The sequence below is a fragment of the Saimiri boliviensis genome, chromosome 10, assembly GCF_048565385.1.
Source record: "Saimiri boliviensis isolate mSaiBol1 chromosome 10, mSaiBol1.pri, whole genome shotgun sequence".
Taxonomy (NCBI): domain Eukaryota; kingdom Metazoa; phylum Chordata; class Mammalia; order Primates; family Cebidae; genus Saimiri; species Saimiri boliviensis.
In genome coordinates this window covers 96,148,232-96,169,091 of record NC_133458.1, presented here as the reverse complement: position 1 = coordinate 96,169,091, position 20,860 = coordinate 96,148,232, and the positions used below count along the sequence as shown (strand labels likewise).

The 20,860-nt window shown below is 40.9% G+C and overlaps 1 protein-coding gene across 2 annotated transcripts in view; it reads right to left on the bottom strand.

Annotated features, from left to right (window-relative positions):
* The window catches only part of WIPF3 (WAS/WASL interacting protein family member 3), a 110,159-nt gene extending 89,960 nt beyond the window's left edge, over positions 1-20,199 (bottom strand). For both annotated transcript variants that reach the window (XM_039472554.2, XM_074379886.1), the window contains exon 1: positions 19,942-20,199. The gene's annotated coding sequence lies outside the window, so the exon portion shown is untranslated. The remainder of the gene's footprint in view (positions 1-19,941) is intronic.
* Between the last annotated feature and the right edge of the window lie 661 nt (positions 20,200-20,860).

Here is a 20,860-nt window from a genome sequence, read left to right as displayed (position 1 = left end):
AGCCACACTTTTAGTTAAATAATTTTGGAAAATAAACTTTAAATTATTATCATAAATGGAAATCAGTACCACTTGGTTTATAACAATCGAAAGTAATAGTAAGAATAAATGGAAGGTAATAATAAGAATAAACACAGGATCTCGGGAAGAATAAACACTTGGAAGGTATTAAGAAGAAGGAAGGTAATAGTAAGAATAAACACAACCATTATTTTAAAATGTTTATATACTCTCTAACCTCATCTCCAGTTTTCCTAGCAACACCTAAACTAGACTTTGGGGACCACTGATCTAGGGTAGTATTTACCAAACGCCAGTGGAGGGTGAGTCACTGGAGATCTTGAAAAAACGTAGGCTCTGATTCAGGTGATTCGGTAGGTCTGGGTTGGGGCCTGGGATTCTGCATTTCTAACAAGCTTCTGGGTAAGACCAACACTGGATCCAGGGCCACACTGAGCAGCTCTCCAATGTGGAAGGCTGTAAGAAAAGCACTGTGTTCGTGCAGACCTACTGAAGCAGAATCTCTGGAAGCATCTTATCTACAGGGGGGTTTTATCCCCACTCAAGTTTGAAGAATCTTGCTGTAGCACATCTAGGATGATGAAAGCATTCTGTCTCCCACAGAGTCAGAAGTTGTGGCCTTTACTGAAAAGGCTCATTTTCTTTTTCTTTTTCTTTTTTTTTTAAGGCTCATTTTCATGTAGATTCATTTAATTTCAGCAGGCTGGGTCCATGCAAATAGCTATTGTACTTGGAACTGAATATAACATGAAAGTGAAAGGGAAACCATTCACTCTCACACAGGCGATATGAAGGACTTCTGACACCTGAGAAACACCAGCTCAGACACTGGCTCCAGAAACTGAATCAGCTCATCCCTAACTGGGTATTACAGTTAATTATCTGCTGAAGTGCTGAAAGGATCAATGTGGGTTTATCTATGTGAATTCTAAAATGAAAACATACTTTAACCACATCTAATATGAAACCTAGTATGTCACACATACTAAGATTAGCACATAAATTGGTTTTCTTTTATAGGACTCTTATTTAAATGCAGATTTGTTCCTAGATCATTCAATGAATTCATTCTAATTTTTGAACAGTATTTGGTGAAAGGAAAAATGAAGATATTAATAATATTTATCACCAACTCAGGCATTTAAATGATGGCTGAGTTCCATAAAAATTATTATGTGTGTAGTTCCCAAGGGTGAAAGGAGAAAATATTGATTTCCTATCTTTCTTTTTTCCATCCTTGAATTAATTAAGAACTGGGTTTATTAAAATTACATGATATTAATCACACATTCATGAGTAAGCTTCATTTTATATAAGTTACGATTCTGAGAAAGGGTATTTCTGTGTTTTGGAAAATCAAGGTAAGACTTAAGCATCAAAAAGGAGCTTAATTCTTTTTTTCCTTCAACTTTTACTTTTAAGTTCTTGGGTACATGTGCAGAGTGTGAAGGTTTGTTACATAGGGAGACGTGTGCCATGGTGATTTACTGCACCGATCAACCCATCATCTAGGTATTAAACCCAGCATGCATTAACAAAAGGGAGTTTATCATTCAACAGAAACTTACAATTAATATCATAAAATAATGAGCCATTTTACAAAATGAATTACCACTTCTTTATGTTATGATGCTAGATTTTATACGGATGGTGTTTTTTACTTTCTTAAGGCTAGGGTGGTAACTTTTCACATTGTACATACTCCAAAAATGCTATTGTTGCAAAAATCATCGAGGAAATAATGTGCTGACTGGAGGTGGCATGGGGTACAAGAAGAGACAAATCCTTTCTTTCCAGGTTTTGGGTGCGACTTTAGATTAGTTTAAGCACTTTAACTTGGTATTCCTACTGCTTCAGGATAAGCAGATTCGGATACCCAGGCTCCCTCATCCAGTTTGAAGTTAGGCTAAAACCTCAAACAGCCTGCAGCAAGGAGCCTCCCTCACCTCAGCTACCAGGCAGATTCCTTGCTGAGAGAGCCAGCACATCAATGACAGCCAAGTCTCACAAATTGACTGGCAGGTGTCACCTCTCAGTGTCCATGGCATCATTCTCAGGTTTAACATGTACTCCTCTCTGGGCTCCTTACTGTGAAGTCAAACTCCGTGTCTATCCTTTACTGTGTTCTGGGCCTCCTCCATTTTAACCACATTCACACTGTTGACAATTTTCTTATAGTCCCGCCCCCCCGTTTTTTTGTTAAGAAAAATACATGTCTAAGTCTTTGTCCATGCTATTCGTACTGCATGTCATGGCCTTCACTACAAAAATACCTACTATCTCGGAGAAAATACCTACTAACATGCAAAACTGTGTTCAGGTGCCAGCTTCTCTGCATTGATTTTCTTCTCCCTTTGGGAGGGTTAACTGCCCCTATAGCACTTTGCACTTCGGTCACACTTTTATAATGGTACTAGGCACTCTGGCAATTTTCTTTTTCTTTTTCATTTTTGTTTTGTTTTGTTTGTGAGACAGTCTTGCTGTGTCACCCAGGCTGAAGTGCTGTGGCACCTCTCACTGCAAGCTCTGCCCCCTGGAGCCAAGCCTCAGCCTGGCCTCAAAATTGCCTGGCCCAATTTTCTTTTTATATGTCTCTGTGTCTCCCTTCACTGGATCATGCGCTCCTCAGAGATTCAAAGATAGGGACTGTGTCTTTGGGGTATTGGTATTGCCAAATGCCAAATACTGTTGCTTTAGTATATTAGTCTGTTCTCGTGTTGCTATAAAGACATACCCGAAACTGGGAAATTTAGAAAGAAATTTAGAAAGAAAAGAGGTTTAATTGGCTCATAGTTCCACAGGCTATACAGGGAGCCTAACAGGATCTGCTTCTGGGGAGGATCCGGGGAGCATTTACTTATGGCAGAAGGCAAAGTAGGAGCAGGAGTCTTACATGGCAGGAGCAGGACTAGGGTGGGGGTGCCGCACAGTTTTAAACCATCAGATTTCACGAGAACTCACCATCAAGAGAACAGCAATAAGGGGATGGTGCTAAACCATTCATGAGAAACCACTCATGATCCAATCACCTCCCACCATGCCCCACCTTCAACGTTGGGGATTACAATTCAACATGAGATTTGGGCAGGGATATAAATCCATACCATATCATTTGGCATTGAGACGTTTTTGTATCAAGGCAATGGCATATAAATCAGGAACCAGGCTCACGCAGAAGCTGGAGACACACCTTGTCAGCAGAACATTATGAAAGTTCCATGTGAGTCTAGAAATGAGATATCATCTTAATGATTATTAAAGAAAAATATCACAAGCCAAAAAAGGAAAGAGAAGGGTCAAAGTTTCTGTCCAATGGTAGACCTCATTATCAGCATGGGAATAAAATATATTCTGAATGTTGGGTTCTCCCAGGAGACAGAGGTTGCAGTGAGCCAAGATCGCGCCACTGCACTCCAGTCTGGGCGACAGAGACTCCATTTCAAAAAAAAAAAAAAAAAAAAAAAAAGAATGTTGGGTTCTCAAAGCTTACAGTGCTCACTAGAAAAGACTTCTCTGGCATGATGCAAAGCAATGCAATCAAACAGAAATCATTTGCTAGTTGGGAAAACTGGTCTCTAATTCTGGTTTTAGTTCCTACCTATTTCTTTATCAAGAAAAAGGTAGTATTTCTTCTTTCCTAGGTTGTATAAATATGAGGAGCAAAGAAGTACTGCTTTTAAGATAAATATTAAAGAAATTAAAAACTGCACATGACCCTCTCCAAAAAACAAAGTTCTTCCAAATGTAATTTTTAAAGTAAGGATATGGTGGCTTCTTGGAAATGGAAGTGGTCTTACTAAAAAGCAGCAGAGAGGAGGCAGCTTGCTTTTAGATTTTTAGATTAAAAAACCCACTTTTCAAAATAAAGTTCAAGAAGATCTTCTAGTTTTAAGATGGTAAAAATATCTGTTTCTTCCTTTTCCTGGAAATCATCTCAAAATAATAAAGAAAAAGAAAATTTTCTTTGGTAAAACAGTATCTCTGTAACTCTGTACTTCAATGAAGGAGTCAGGGCTGCTCATTGCCCAGGATGATCTAATACAGGGTGTGGATACGCTGCAGAGGGTACACTTGTGGCTGTGGGCCTCAGACAAAGCCTGCAGAGCACTGCTCTCCAAAGTGGGAAGCACTAGCACCTTGGCGAAGAAAAGCCATCAACTCTTGTTTAGAATAATGGAAAAGAGTGTGTAGGATGGCAGTAGGACTGATCTTAGACCACCAGGGAGGAGGGAAAATGGTAAAGGCGAGGCATTTCTGTAGGGGCATCCTAGGAATGAGGTAGGCCAAGAAGACAGTGAGTCTTGGGCAGCCTTAAAGCTACCCTTCTCTATTGGCTGGGGAATGGAGGGTCCAAAATTATTTGCAGGCACAGATACAAATGCACATTTCGATGAGTCGTATAACACACATACTTCTCTCTGTGTATCGTAAGGAGTTCCTCACTAAGTCAAAAATAATCCTTGCTGGTCTAGACCTTGTCATGGTCATTTCCTCAAGTAAATCTGAAAATAGTTGGTCCAAGAAGAGTTCATCTCCTTTCAAGATGAATAATGAAAAAGAGAACCAGTGTAAGATCTATACAAAAAAAAAAAACTAAGAAAAAAGTAGGGAAAGAAACTGGAAAAGAACAGACGATAAGTGAAGAAGGTTTATTAGAAAAAATACTGCTGTAAAGTAGATGAAAGCTCTGACAAGAAATATACTTATTACCTCAAATAATTTAATGAAATAATTAACCTATTAAAGACTCAACGAAAAGAGATAAGGACTCTCACGAGATACAGCGAAATAATAGAGAATGAAAAATAACATGGCAGAAGTAAAAGAGAAAAATGAAGACACTAGAGGAAGCCCAAAGAAAACAGGTATTGTTGAAAACACATTGAGTACCATGGAGGATTGAGAAAATAGCAGAATGAAATATAAATGGACAAAGAGTTTAAAAGGTAGAGACAAACTGCTAGATATGGAAGACAAATGAAAAAATTGGTTTTTCTGAGTAAAAGACATTTTAAAAAACTGGTTTTCCTGAGTAAAAGACATAAACAAATAGAAGAGAACAAATATTCAAATACATACTATCACGTATATAATTTAAGAATGCTTTTCAAAAGTAAGATTTAATTTTGTACATTTAAAGGTACAAGGCAAGGCACAGTGGCTCACGCCTGCGATTCCCGCACTTTGGGAGGCTGAGGCGAGAGAATAACTTGCACCCAGGAGTTCATGAGCCTGGACAACATAGGGGGACCCTGTCTCTACAGAAAAATTTAAAAATTAGCTGGGCATGGTGGCATGTGTCTTGTCCCAGCTACTTGAGAGGCTGAGATGGAAGGATTGCTTGAGCCCAGAAGGTGGAGGCTGCAGTGAGCCGTGATCAAACCACAGCACTCCAGCCTGGGTAACAGAGCAAGCTCCTGTCTCAAAAATAAATAAATTGGTTAATAAATAAAATAAAAGGTATATTGGATCCAAAGAAAAATCATATGGTTTTGGAGACATATTAGCCATGACATAATATCCCAGAGAAACAATGTGTGACCTAAAAGTTTCTATCCAGCCAAATGGTCACTGTAGTAAAAAGGCAAGTGGCAAATGTTTTTAAACATGAAAAATTTATGTTTCTTGAAATTTTATTAAAGATACCACTATTGGAAAAATGTTAATCAATTAAGAGTTGAGGAGAGAAAGTGGGGACAAAGAAATGGCAGTGAGTATTGAATTCACTGATGAATCAAGACTGAAACACCTATGGAATTATGCTATCGGAAAGGAATGGAACGACCATTAATCATTGCAAAATGGAAAGATACAACTCATAAACGTTATCAGATGAAAAAGGAAGATAAAATGGGAGATATATGCATGTTGATTCCTTGGCTATTACATTCAAGTATAGTATCTTTAAAGTTAATAAATCAATATATCTTTAAAGTTAATAAATCATATATATTTCTTACAGAAGTAGAAGTCAAGTACTTTAAAAGGTGTAGTTTTACAAAAACTAAAAGTGATGATATCAACTAGAATTGAATGGTGGAAAGGAAGTTTGGAAAGGTATGGAGGGGAGGTGAGAAGAAGTGGATGTTCAGTATGGCTTAGGTCAGGGAATCAGTGGATTCTTTTCTAAATTGAAAGAAACAACAATGGAGGACAATCACCATTGTAAAGGTAACTACTAGAAGAACTAAAGATAGGGCACATCTCCCAAATGAAATATATGGGTACAAAGCAAGGAAAAAACCAGATCATTAAGGGACATGTAAAAAAGCAAATTAAGCATAAAAAATAGAAAACAGAACACATAACAAAAATGATAACAAACAATTCTGTCATATGAATACACGCAAATAGGCAGAGCTCACCTATTAAGAGAGATTTCTCAGACTGGACCAAATTCAACTCTATACTGTGTAAAAGATACACACCTAATTTCAAACAGAGAAAATTAAAATCAGTATAAAAACCATTAAACAAGGCAAAGAAAGATTCTTTAAAACAGTAAAGGGAATAATATACTAAGTTTGAGTTAGCAGTCATGACTATCTATGTTCCAAATAGCAGTACCAGAATTAATAAAGCAAAGCTACAGGATATTATTCAAGGAAAGGCAGGCAAAACCATATTCAGACCAAGATTTTTATGGGTTCTCTCCCTGTCCATGTCATATTTATTGGATCAAAAAAGTAAGGTTTTAAAATATATAAATAAAATAATTGCAAGGTGGGGGAAATATATATGACTATATATTCTGAATACTGAAGATACATATTAAAGTGTCCCTAAACCAGCCATGGAAGGGACTACGTGTTAGCTGTAAATAGTGGAAAGAAAATCTCAATAAATTATAAAATATAGAAACAGAACAGACAATATTCTCTGTTCACAATCCTATCAAATGACAAAAATACAAAGAAAACTTAAAATTTTATTACTTGGAAACTTTTAAATTTTATTTAACAGCTCTTGGAACAAAAATATATGAAAAGCACACTTAATGTATACTGAGAAAATAAGGATAATGAAAGCATTGCATATCAGAACCTATGGAATACAGCTAATGAAAAATTCAGGGCAAAAGTCATAGCTGTAAGTAATTATATTTATAAAACAAAAACCCTCAAGATGCATAAATAACAGTAATATAAACGTAAAGGAAGCAGAAGAGAAGGAATTAACATTTATTTCTGAATTATAAAAACCAGATATTTAGGAATTAGAAAAAGGATAAATGTTTAAATGAATATATACAACAGCTTAGTCTCTGAAAAACAAAAAACAATAGAATAAATAATCATCTAACCTTAACCAAACGAGGGAGGGGAGAAAGAGAAAGCACAGATACCCAGAATAAAACAAGAGACATGGAAAATAATGATAGATATAGAAGACACTAAAAGATTTTGCTCAAATCTTGGTTAAAAAAGAATCTGAGGCCGGGCGTGGTGGCTCAAGCCTGTAATCCCAGCACTTTGGGAGGCCGAGGCGGGTGGATCACGAAGTCAAGAGATCGAGACCATCCTGGTCAACATGGTGAAACCCCGTCTCTACTAAAAATACAAAAAATTAGCTGGGCATGGTGGCACGTGCCTGTAATCCCAGCTACTCAGGAGGCTGAGGCAGGAGAATTGCTTGAACCCAGGAGGCGGAGGTTGCGGTGAGCCGAGATCGTGCCATTGCACTCCAGCCTGGGTAACAAGAGCGAAACTCCGTCTCAAAAAAAAAAAAAAAAAAAAAAAGAATCTGAAAACTTGGATTGAAACAGACAGCTATTATGAAGAGTTGAATATGAAAATACGAGTTAGTAAAGTGATCAAGACAAGAGAGAACATCTAAACAGAAGAAATAGTTAAGTCTAAGATCCACCACCAAGAAGTATGAAAGATACATGGCTGTATTCTGCCCAAACTCTAAGAAGCAGTTAATTACCATGTAGCAGTCAGATCCAAACCTGAGAAAGAACAGAACAAACAAAAAAGAAAACTACTGACCAATCTCATTTATGAATATGAAAGAACAAAATAAAAAGCATAAATCAACAGAATTCAGCAACACACTAAAAGTAATACACACCAACCAAGTAAGGTTTAAATGCAATATGTTTTAATGCTAGAAAATCTACTGATATGACTCAATATATTAGGGGCATAAAACAAGAAAATCGTACGGTCATCTCCATAGCTGCCCCTAAATATCTATAGCATAACTCAAAATACATTATGGCAAATGGAGAAAGACTAAACAAATTCCAATTAAAGTCAGGAACAAGACAAGAATGTCCACTACTGTCACTACTAGTTATCATTATCCTAGAGCTAGTAGTCAATTCAATTAGATAAAAGAAATAACTAAATTATATAATAATTGAAAAGAAGGGGGCTCTATTATCATGTTTTTCTTCCAGAAAATATGGCAACACATGGAAAACCTAAAAGAATCCATAGGAAAATTATTTTATTTATTTATTTATGAGATAGAGTCTTGCTCTGTCTTCCCAGGTTGGAGTGCAGTGGTGCGATTTTGGCTCACTGCAACCTCCACCTCCCAGGTTTAAGCGATTCTCCTACTTTAGCCTCTGAGTAGCTGGGACTACAGGCATGTGGCACCAAACCCAGCTAATTTTTGCATTTTTAATAGAGATGGGGTTTCGCCATGTTGGCCAGGCTGGTCTCGAACTCCTGAACTCAGGGGATCCACCTGCCTTGGCCTCCCAAAGTGTAGGATTACAGGTGTGAACCACTGTGTCTGGCAGGAAAATTATTTTAATTAATACGATAATTCAAAAAGGAAGCTCTTCAAAACCGATAAACTCCAAAAAGTATCCCTGTATATAAACAATAACTGCCAGAAAATATTGTGAGGAAATAATTGTGTTCACAATAGCAACTTAAAAAAGTACACCTAAGCATAAACTTAACAAAATATGCAAAGACATGCAATAAAACTTCAAAACGCTACTGAGAAACAGTGAAGACATGGAAAAATACATTTTAGTCTTGGTCAGGAAAACTAAATATCATACACAAGTTGATTTTCTTTATATTAGTGTATGAATTTAAGGTGATCATAATGAAAATACCAACTTGTTTGCTTTTTATTTATAACTACGCAAGGTGATTTCAAAGTTTACATGGAAAAATAAAATCATTGGATAAAAAAACGAATAATAAGGCCACATTCATTAGAACCATTTGGTATTGCTATAGGAAGAATCAGTAATAATGGACCTGAGAGCCTGGAAATTGATCTAAGTATTTTTGGAAACTCTGGTTATTGTTTTAAAAAATAAAGACACTGGCTATCGGGGCAGGGGGGATATTAATTATTCAACAAAAAGCATTGAGAAAATTGGGTAGTAATTTGGCAAAAAATTAAGTTAGCTAACAATGTAAAGATGTCATGCCTTATATTAAAATAAATTCCAAGGAAACAAATTTTTAATTTCTAAAAAAGAAAATTATAATCATACTAACCGTATGAGAGAAATTTAAAAATCTCCAAGTCAGAAAGACCTTTTTAAAGTGGATAGAAGAAAAGGCCTTTTTTTCTGCAAAGCAATAAATACATATTTATATACATAAAACCAAATTAAATAAAGCCCAAAGTCATACTATAAATTGGAGGGAAATAAAAATAAAGTAAGTCATATTATAAACTGGGGAAAATTACAGTAAAATAAAAAAGCAGGCAGCAGGAAATGTATACAGAATGAGTATGTAGCTGAGCATGGCAGCTCACACCTGTAATCCCAGCAATTTGGAAAGAAGGGGCACGAGGATTACTTGAGGCCTAACATTCAAGAGCAGCCTGGTCAACAAAGCAAGTCCCTATTTCTACCAAAAAAAAAAAAAAAAAAAAAAAAAAAAAAAAAATTAGATGGTGCACCTGTAGTCCCAGCTACTCAGGAGACTGAGGCTTGAACTCAGGAGTTGAAGGCTGCAGTGAGGCAGGATCAGGCAGGCCACTGCACTCCAGCTGGGCAACAGAGAGAGACTGTCTCTAAAAACATGATGATAATAATAATAAAAAGAAAGACTATGCCTTTTCTCTGGAAGAATGCATAACTAGATGGTCTGAGGATAGAATATAGGAGATATTTTACAGTGTGCATCCTTCTACACTTCTTGAAGTATCATGTGCATCATTACTTATTCAAAAAACCAATTAATAAGCAAAAGTTCAAGACTACCACCTCAGAGAAACACTTTATTTGGGATAACAATGAAGAAGTATTTTTAAATATACTTTGAACTATCTGAATTAGATCTCTTTACACCTAAAAGTCAAATACAAAATAAAGAAAGAAAAAGATTAAAGTGGTCTTGATGATTGGTCCAAATGAGCAGCTGATGGAGCCATCAAGAGCAAGACTCAGCACTGAGGGTGGGATCTGCTGTGCTTGCCCTGCACACAGACTTCTTGGGACAGCCAAAATCACTGCCACAGCCATCCACAAGTTAGAGGTGACTGGCCAAGTGCACTAGGAAAATAGGCAAGAGCAGAATAAAATAATTTTCCCCAAACCAGTCATAACCCCTACCGTTTAATTCTTCTGTTATCACACAGTTAATGCATAAAAAGGAATGATTTTAAGACACGATGCTGCATTAGACATGGATCATTTGTAAGTTGGTTCCAGCTGTAGCTGACCCTTGTCATTTATTACCTGTGAGAACACAAACATGCTGGCGAGAAGGTGCACAGGTCTGAAATAACACCTGGAGGCTCTATTCCCCCAGAGCAAAATACTGCACTCCTAGATCCTACAGACAGGTATTTTGGTCTGTCTTTTTTAGACATATATAATTCATATGGATACTGTCAAAATGAGTGCAGATCAAACACCATCACTTAAAACTCACTGAGCATCCATGAGCCAGGAAGGACAAGAGGCATAAACCTGTATTACTCTTTAGTCTTCCTTCTATGTCTGCAAAAAAATTTCTAAAACCTCAGTACATATACATTTGGGTGAAAACCAGAACAACAGCAACAAAGAGTTGAGCAAAAGCTTTTAAATGTGGGGAAAGTGAATTTTAAACTCAGGAAAAATGGTTGGTTTCTTGTCTTGTCTTATTGTTTTTTTCTTTTGTCTCCTCTGACTGTGTATATTTCCAAATATCCTGTCTTCAAGCTCGCTAAGCTTGTCTCTTTCTAGGTAGTGTCTTACCTATTTCTGAAACTACTTTACTTTTCCTCTGAATCACTGGAGAGAAGCATGACTGAAACAAAAATGATGCATTGAAATATTTAAACGGGGCCGGGCGCCGTGGCTCACGCCTGTAATCCCAGCACTTTGGGAGGCCGGGGCGGGTGGATCACAAGGTCAGGAGATGGAGACCATCTGGTCAACATGGTGAAACCCCGTCTCTACTAAAAATACAAAAAATTAGCTGGACATGGTGGTGCGTGCCTGTAATCCCAGCTACTCAGGAGGCTGAGGCAGGAGAATTGCCTGAACCCAGGAGGCGGAGGTTGTGGTGAGCCGAGATCGAGCCTTTGCACTCCAGCCTGGGTAACAAGAGCGAAACTCCATCTCAAAAAAAAAAAAAAAAAAAAAAAAAAAGTTTAAACGAGTGTTGGAATAAATGAAAGCTTTAAGGGGCACTGGAGACCTAAAATCAATTTCTGTTATGAAAAGGAAGAAGAAAGTACACTTTTGCTTCTTTTCCTTGGTTCTACCATATGAGAGAAAAATGTCCCCTGCTTTCATAGGGCAGTAATAACTTACATCAGTCACATAGTAAGGGGGCCAGTTTTATTTTTGACTGCAACTTTCTTCTCTGGGCAGTCATGGTTGGTGTTTTAATACTAACGTACATGGGTGGGAGGGTACTTTGTTAAACAGTTCACTAAGAAAAGCACTGAGCATATTCCCTACACTAGCACTTCTGATTGTCATTTACATAACTATCTTTCATCCCCCCAAACAACTCTTTGCTACAGATGTTATCATCCCTATTTCATAGATGAAGAAATGAAGGCTCAAAGATGTAATCACCCAAGATCAAATAGCTAGGATGTGACAAAATCGGATCAAACCCAAGTGAATTTGATCCCAAGCCTATGTGCTTTCCACAACTCCCCCAAACCTTTGACAGGGCACCTCAGTCACTGCACAGTCGATGCAATGCAGCAAATATACACTGTACTTCTTCTATCTATTAGGTACTAAGCTAGCCATGCAGCAAAACCATAAACACGAGTAGCAGGCAATCAATAAATATCTGATGAATAATTAAATTCATAGCTACATGGTTCCTGCCCACAAATGCTAGCTTGTTACACTTATTGAGGGTTACTATGTATCAGACACTTCTGCAGGAGAAGGCAGAAAAAGAAAGGAAAAAAAAAAGAAGTATTGTAATAATAAAGCACAGGGTATATAAGAAAACACAAAATAAGTTCCAATATATGAGTAATTATAATAACTGTAAACAGGTTATTAAATTCATTTTGGGAGGTGGAGGCAGATGGATCATCTACCTAGGAGTTCAAGACCAGCCTGGCCAACATGGCAAAACCTCATCTCTACAAAAATTACAAAAATAAGCTGGGTGTCATGGCATGTGCCTGTAGTCCCAGCTACCTGGGAGGCTAAGGTAGGAGAATCACCTGTGCCTAGGTGATTGAGGCTGCAGCGAGCCATGATAGCGCCACTGGACTCCAGTCTAGGTGACAGAGTGAAACTCTGTCTCAAAAAAAAAAAAAAAAAATTATTTTACCAAAAAGGCCACATACTATAAAATTCCATTTATAGGAAATGTCTATAGAAATAAAAAATAGATTAGTGGTTGTCAAGGGTTGAGGGGAGGGAGATGAGAAGTGACTGTCAACAGGTTTCTTCTTGAGGTGATGAAAATGTCTGGAATTAAATAATGGCAATGGTTGCACGACTGTGAAGATTCTAAAAACCACTGAAATTGTGTATTTCAGAACAGTGAATCTTAAGGTATGTGAATTATAGCTCAATAAAACAGACTTTTAAGAAACAGAAACTGGTGTAGCATTATTAATATCAGGCAAAAAAGAATCCAGGGCAAAAAATATGAGTAGAAACATAAAGCAGTTTAGAAACATACATGAAAAGTTAATTACCTGTGCTATAAGTTATGGACAAGTGAAATGTATAAGGAAGAAATATTTCAGCCAGGCCTTCCATGATGAAGCAGGGGAGGGTATGAGCAGAGTTCTGCCCTGTGTGAGGTCATGGGGGCTGTGGCAGGGAGCTTGCAGAGCCAGGCTGTCAAGAGCTGAGTTTTAGGGCTTTGTTTTATAGGTTTTTAAAGAGAGAAAAGATGTTGTTAGACATCTGTGTTCTAAAAACAGCACCCTGGGGCTATATGTGGAAACTGAATTGTAGGGAGAGGGAAGAGCAAACAGGTATATCTATTTGGGGACCCACATGAGTGAGAATGGGTATTTATTTAAATCGGAGTATGTTACAGCAATGGGATAGAGCCAAGGAGGAAATCAGATTAAATGTCTGGGATTGGGGAAGAAGAAAGGGCCTGGGATGACCCCATGGCTCCTTGGTGATCAAGACAATTTAGTGTTAAACAAGGAGATGGAGGAGAGAGTAGGAAGTGGTGGCCAATAAACAGGGAGAAGAGACTTTAATTCGAGACATTCTGAGTTTGAGGTGCTTTTGGCAGATGGAAATTTAGATCTGAATTTCAGAGAAGCAGCAAGGCTGGCAAAAGCAATTTAGGAATCTTCACAGAGGCAGTTGGGTGCATTTCACTCTCTAACACTAATCCCATGAAGATCTAGAAAAGTACAACATTTAAAACTACTGAGTCACCTTCTGTAATTTCTAATTAAGTCAGAGACATGGCTAATAATGGAAGTCAGTCAGGTGGCTGATACTGCTAGCTGCATACTCAATAACCATTTCCTCTTCCTCACAGCAGAACCCCTAATTTGAGTGATGGGGTTGCAATTTACCCAGCTAAAAATATTTGATTTATTAGACTCTTATATATTTAGAGCAACTCTGTGACACTGTTCTGGCCAATGAGATATAGGTGGAAGTCCTAGGGAGTGTATCACTTGCTGAATAAAAAGGTGAAACCTCCCTAATAGAAGGACATTAATTCTTTTATCTACTTGTACCTTCCTTTTTTTCTTGCCTAGACTGCAGATAGAAGCCTACAGATACCACAGCCAAATTGTCACCATGAGGCAACCAGATTTAGAATAACGTCCTATAGGCTAAGTGTGGTGAAGCAGGAAGATGGATGGAGACCGGTCTCAGATAGTTTCTGCATAGGCCCTAGACTGACTTTCTTGGTAGTCTAATTCCACAGGACAAACAAATCTGTTTAAGCCAGATTCGGATGTGTGCACTGGTTTTGTTTTGTTTGCTTTGGCAGCTGATACAATTCACATCTGGATATACATACGGGAGTGGAGGAGCTAAAAAGACATGACGACTATTATTTCAACAATAAAAAATGTTTTAAAATAAGATATCATTTGTGCTTTCTAGCACTGGAATTTTCCTTTTCCCAAATAGGTGATAAAAATTTACAGCTAGAGGGAAATTATGGACTGCCAGTATTAAAATTAATGAATACGTAATCATCTGTTAATGAGCCCATGTGCACAACGACATCCTTTGGACTTTTCCTGGATGAGGTAAACTGCTCTGACTCATTTAAATGGCTTCAGCCAGATCCAAAGTTCTTAAAGATGAGGTCGTTCACTACCTGACTCTCACAAGAATTACAATCTTTGGAAGGAAGACTCTTTTGGCTCTTCCGGGCACTCAGTAAACATAGCTAAGAATACAGAATGTCCCTGAACCACAGTGTTTTGGCCCCGCAAAGAGCTTTTTACTGAGCTGTATGGGATTATATCTCCAGAACTTCAGTCAACAAAGTTACAGGAAACACTTTCATTGTCTTTATGGCAGAGATGATGTTGAAGACTTAGGTCTCTATGGCAACGGTGAGTGCACTGAAGACCTGCCAGGAGAAAGTTATCCCAGGTTTCAGGACCAGGAAAAGATGTGTAACTGATCTGTTTTTATCTCATGGTCACTGTGGATCAGGTAACTATTTATGTTTTCTTTTTTGTTTTGGCCGCTAGGAAGCTCTGACAAATTTTTACTCCCATCTCTGAAAACTATCCACACCTAATGATCTATTCTGGTTCTGTAAACGACCTCTGACTTTATCTCACTTTCTAACCAGTGTGTTCCCTTGACCTCAGTTTCATTATCTATTGATTTTATGTTGTTTACTATCTATTTTTGTAAACTCCTTGAACACTTTATGGAACACGGATCATTTAAGGCCAAAAATTTTTTAAGACATCAGATCATCCTCATAATAAAAATAATAATGGCTAATTGACTGAACACTGCTATCAATGAGGCAGTGTCCTAAGTGCCAAATCTATTTTATGGCTGAGCAAGGCAGATCATGCCTGTAATCCTAGCACTTTGGGAGGCTGAGGCGGGAGGATTGCTTAAATCCAGGAGTTTGAGACCAGCTTGGACAGTATAGTGAGATCCTGTCTCTACAAAAAATTTTTCAAAAAATTAGGTGGGCATATGGTATGTTCCTATAGTTCCAATTCCTCAGGAGGCTGAGGTGGGAGGATCACTTGAGCCTAGGAGTTGGAGGCAGCGGTGAGCTGTGATCAAACCACTGCACTCCAACTTGGGCAAAAGAGCAAGACCCTGTCTCAAACAAACAAACAAAAAACAGAATAAATTTATCTTATTAGCCTTAAATATAAGATAAATATTATTATCCTCATTTTGTAGATAAGAAAACGAAAACACAGAGAGAGTAGGTAATTTGTCCAAGATCATACAGTACATAATTGATGCATGCAAGATTCATGCAAAATAGTCCAGGTATTCTGACTTACATAAGTTATACAAAAGAAGAAATAATTTGTTAAAGAGGCAGAGGCTTTCCAATTTTATAGGCTGAGCCCTAAAGGAGATACCTATTGTAAATCTCATCCATACAATTATGCCTGATAAGCCATATCAACAAAAGGGAATGAGACAGTGAAAGCTAAAACAAGAGATAAAACAAAACCAATAATTGGCTTTTGATCTTGGAACATACTTCTAGATATTCATTCATTCATTCATTCACTCACACAATTACACATTCATCCATTTACAGTCATTGATTCTTCTAACAATCTTTAGGAAGTACCCAGGCATGGGGCAGGTGCTGGGAATGGAGATGAAGTGAACACAGCTCCTGCCTTCCAGGAGCTCAGGTGCAATAAGAGAGAGTCAGGTATGTTGGGGACCCCTTGGGGTTATAAGTGAACTTAGAAAAGACCAGAGAGCAAGGTGCGACATGATCATTCTGATAGTAAGCCAGCCTTTGGCCTCTGTCTCCCCTTTGATAATGAAGTATGAAGAATCAGCTCCCTATAGGGCTGTTGTAGTGATGTCCTACATATAAAGCTCCTAGCCTAGCCCCAGCCAGGGCTAGCTAGCCATTAGCTCTTAAGGAACAGTGGCTGGCAACCTGGGCGCCTTGCTGAGATGCATACATGCACTCACACCGACTCACGTTCTCAGAAATTCAAGCACTGAGGCTGACTACTGCCTCCTCCTAGCTAATCAGGAGCTGACTCTCACAGTCCATAGGCAGGTCTGGCATTCTCTCCTGGATGCCACCAACCTAGATGTGGTGTTAGCTGGAATATGCCACCCACATAGGATGAATATTCCTTCAAGATACACTTGAAAATCTTCCTCCACAGTGCCTGGCCCACATAATACCCGCTGGGCATTTTTGTCACATTCACTCTGTTTTAGTTTATCTCTTTGGCACTTGAACACCACAGTTCACTATACAATTCTCCTGCTGCATAATGGTCGGCTTCCCTCTTGAACAGGTCTAAGGAAAGATCCAGTTAGAATTGCAAAGGGGGAGTTTGAAGTGCACTAGTGGCCGAAGCCAGTGAGAAAACACATGTGCTGCCCAGGCCCAGCATAGGCTGGGGAAAGGCATCTCTCTTCGGTTTTGTACAGTGGCTAAAAAAAACCAAGCAATTAATCATTTTCTCACCAACTCTAACTCATATTTAATAGTTCCCCATGGAAGTTTGTTTTGTCATACTGTCGACAAAGTCAGTCAAACATTACGATCCTTTTCTAAATATTCCAGCAGCCAGATGGCAGAAGCGCTACTGTGACAAGGCACAACTTGCCTAAAGATGACTTTGTGATGCAGAGCCATGCTCAGTGGCACTGGGAAGGGGGGGCTTGCCCGGAGATCTTTCTAAATTGCTCCCCTTAACCCAGGTTCCTTACACCAAAACTTCCTAAGACGAACATTCAACTCCGCAACTTGAAACTCGCCAGTAGAACAAACACATTTCTACCTCTTTAACTTCTGAGTATTAGGCAGAATTATAAAAAATTGCTAGAAGACCACACATTATGACAAAGTTCTCAGGATTTCTCTGTAGATTTAATGCTACTGTACCCTAATGTTTTAAATATTCCTGCACCAAAGTCAAATATATTAAATATTTATAACACATTTACTAGAAAACACATTTCCTTCCTTTTGCTGAGTTACTTGTGTAGGTTTTTTTTTTTTTTTAATTCAACATTAATAAACATATTTATAAATTCGAGAACGTAAAAAAGTTGACCGTGCCTGCCTGGTGAAAATTCTATGTTTCCCTCTAATCACATTTTGTTTTCTTGGGTCTTTTCTAGGTCATATTCTTTATTCTTTGTCTATGTGTTTGAGTGACTGCAAACTCACAACCTGTACTATATGGTTTCTGAACAATAAGTCTCCTAAAAAGAGTGTTGCCAGGCTAGACCAGCTGGCTTTCCCCTGTTCTTATAACTGTATGTTCTTAGACACACACACACACAGACTTCCTCCATTCCTTCTGCTGCTGGCTAACTGCAATCTGTGACACAGTGTCACATTCACAATTACATGAAAACAGAGACTCCTAAAAGGAACAAAAAGGGGGCAATGGCAGGAAGCCAGCCTACAAGACTCTGTCACCTGGACCGCTCTGCCCCATTCAGGTGGCCACAAATTGCCTGTTGAAGGTTGCCTGTCTAGAATGTGAATTCTGTGTACCCAGCCTCTTACCCTGAGTAAGTAATTCAACCTCTGTGATTTTTTATTCTCTCATCTGGAAAAAAGGTGCAATAACAGTATCTCTGTTAACTGCTGCGAATCACAGGAGGTAATGCACGTAAAGGCATCTGCAGTGTATGTTTCATTTCCAGTTACTACTTAAACTTTCTTTTGCTCCCCACCACCTGACCTGCCACTTCTTTTCTAATTTGTTTTTTGTGGTTTCCAAATGTATCTCTAAAATGCATTAGCTGAAAAATTGCAGCCATCTGTGTGTTACCACAATGAGTGGACTTTAGCATTACATTTTTATTTACCTTTTCATTGAGGCAGAATTGACCTAAGTCAAGTGTGCAAGTCTCAGGGGTATAACGTCAGTAATTTTTTTATGTGTACACCTGTGTGGCCACACCTTAGGTCAAGGTGAGAAGCATTTCTAGCATCCCAGAAGCCTTCCTCTTGTCCTGTCCAGGCACTGATCTGGAGTTTATCTCCTTGCAAGGCCCCAAAAGAATCTCTCTTCTGACCTCTTCCGTAATGATAAAGTTAAAAAAAAAAAATTAAAGGCAGGCAGGAGTACCAGTGATAACTATTAATGCTGGCTATAAGAAATGCACTCGCAGTCCTTCCTCTGAACAGAGAAAAGATTCCGGAAAGGACGAAGAGGAGGGGCACAAACCTTATAATATATCACACAGGTCATGCTAAACAAAGCCTTCATTTACAGACAAGGACCCGAGGCACAGATGCGAAGGGACAGACTAACTTCCTGCTACAGAGTAACTTTCCTCCCCAGTGCAGCCAGTTACAAAGCGCGCTGTCAGGGATCGGCCAGACTATCCCAAGGCGCCTGGAATCGCTCTTCCAACCTTTCCTTGCAGAACTTCTTTCCAGGGGGAGGCGCACACACTGTCCCCACGCCGTCCCGGCGCCCGCCACGGGCACACCTACGCGGCTGGCACGCCACTCTCCAAAGGCGCTGTTCCTGAAAGTCGGTGCCTGACTACCCACGGGGGCCCGGGCCGCGCTCCTCCAGGTTCAGGGCCGGGTATCGGTCCTGCCCGCCACCTCCAGGGAGTGCGTGTCAGGGGCCAAGGAAAATCGGCTCTGCCACCTACCTACCCACCCCCACCCCCAAACCTCCAAACGACCCTAAACCCATCTGTGGCCACATGTACATTTCTGGAGCACAGTCTGACTACTGACGCCAGGGGCTTGGAGATGAGTACCAGGAGGGGCGTCCAGAGACCTGCGCTCTGTCTCCACGAGCTGTGTGACCTTGGACAAGTCACTTCACATCTCTGGAGTTGGCTTCCTCACTAGGGGGCTCCTTCTGTATCCCCCAGGCCACCTCCAGTTCTGCAATTTCCTAGTTCTCCTTTACTCCGCCCCGGCTCTTCCCGCGACAGCCCCCTCCCCAGCGAGACCCCAGCCTTTTGTTCTGGGGGTGAAGCAGAGAACAGACAGCGTCGCGAAGGAACAGGCCGAGGCGGCCTTGGCGCCAGGGGCTGCTCACTGAAGAGTCCGGTCCGCGGAATTCATCAGACAACCCCTCGGTGACCTAGCTCCCCACCCGCGGTGCGGTTCCGGCCCGGCCCGGGGGGCGCGGCAGGGTGCGGGTAGGGGGCGTGAGCGCCGCGCAGCACATCGACGACCTCCCGGGCCCGGGACTGCAGCCCGGCTGGGGTACCCCGGCCCTCCCACGCGCGCAGGATCCCCGTCCCGGGCCTGGCCACTCTGCTCCGGGACCGGCCAGGGCGGCCGCCGCGACACTGTCGGTTCCTTCCACCCTCGGGCACAGACCCACACCCGCGCGGGGAGCTGCTACCTGCAGGTGGCGGAGCCGGGGGCTAGACTGGACTCGAGCTCCGGCCGACGTCTTCGCAGCTGCCGCCTCCGACTCTGGGCTCGGTCCCGCAGCTCCCGTGCTCCAGGCGGCGCCGCTACCGCCGAGCCGTGCTCGGTGCTGCGCTCAGTGCGCCCGGCTTGCTCCCCGGCCGCCAGCTCTGGTGCTGCCGGGACGCGGAGGCGGGGCCGCCGCCCCCACCTGCTCGCAGGCTCCTGCCTGGGAGCCGCTGGCAGGAACACAGCCCGGGCGGGCGGGGTCGCTCTGGGACCCTGGAGGCGGGTCCCAAGTTGCCGGGCGCGCCTCCCGGGTACAGAGTCCCAAGTCTCAGCTGAGGGGAGACTGGGGCCTAAGGCTGGAAATCCCCAGATAGATGTTGTGCGGGTGACGCACGGCCCAGTGTGGGGACACGCCACCCTTGAATTTATTCCAAAATGTTGAGCCCTTACTAAGCTCCAGGCGGCGTCATAAGCCGTGGGGACGAGAAAACAAGATTACCTCCTGCCCTCGTGGAGGTAACAGTCTAGAAAAGCAAAGCGACCAATGGGCGATTAGGAGACAACCAGGCGGAGGCGGTCACAGACCTACTGAGCCTGCGCGCAGAGCGTCACCTGATCCAGACCCGGGGTAGGGGGCAGGTCAGGGGGGCTTCTGGAGGAGCTGACGTCCACGAGACCTGAAGAGTGAGCATGAATTACCCGGGTGTTGAGAGAATTATCCGGGTAGCCTGGGGAGGTAGACTGAAGTCCCAGGTGGAGCCGGAGGGAGGAGAAAGCTGACTGAAAACTGAAATATGGCCGCGCGCGGTGGCTCACGACTGTAATCCCGGCACTTCGGGAGGACGAGGCGAGCGGATCACTTGAGGTCAGGAGTCCGACCAGCCAGGCCAAACATGGTGAGT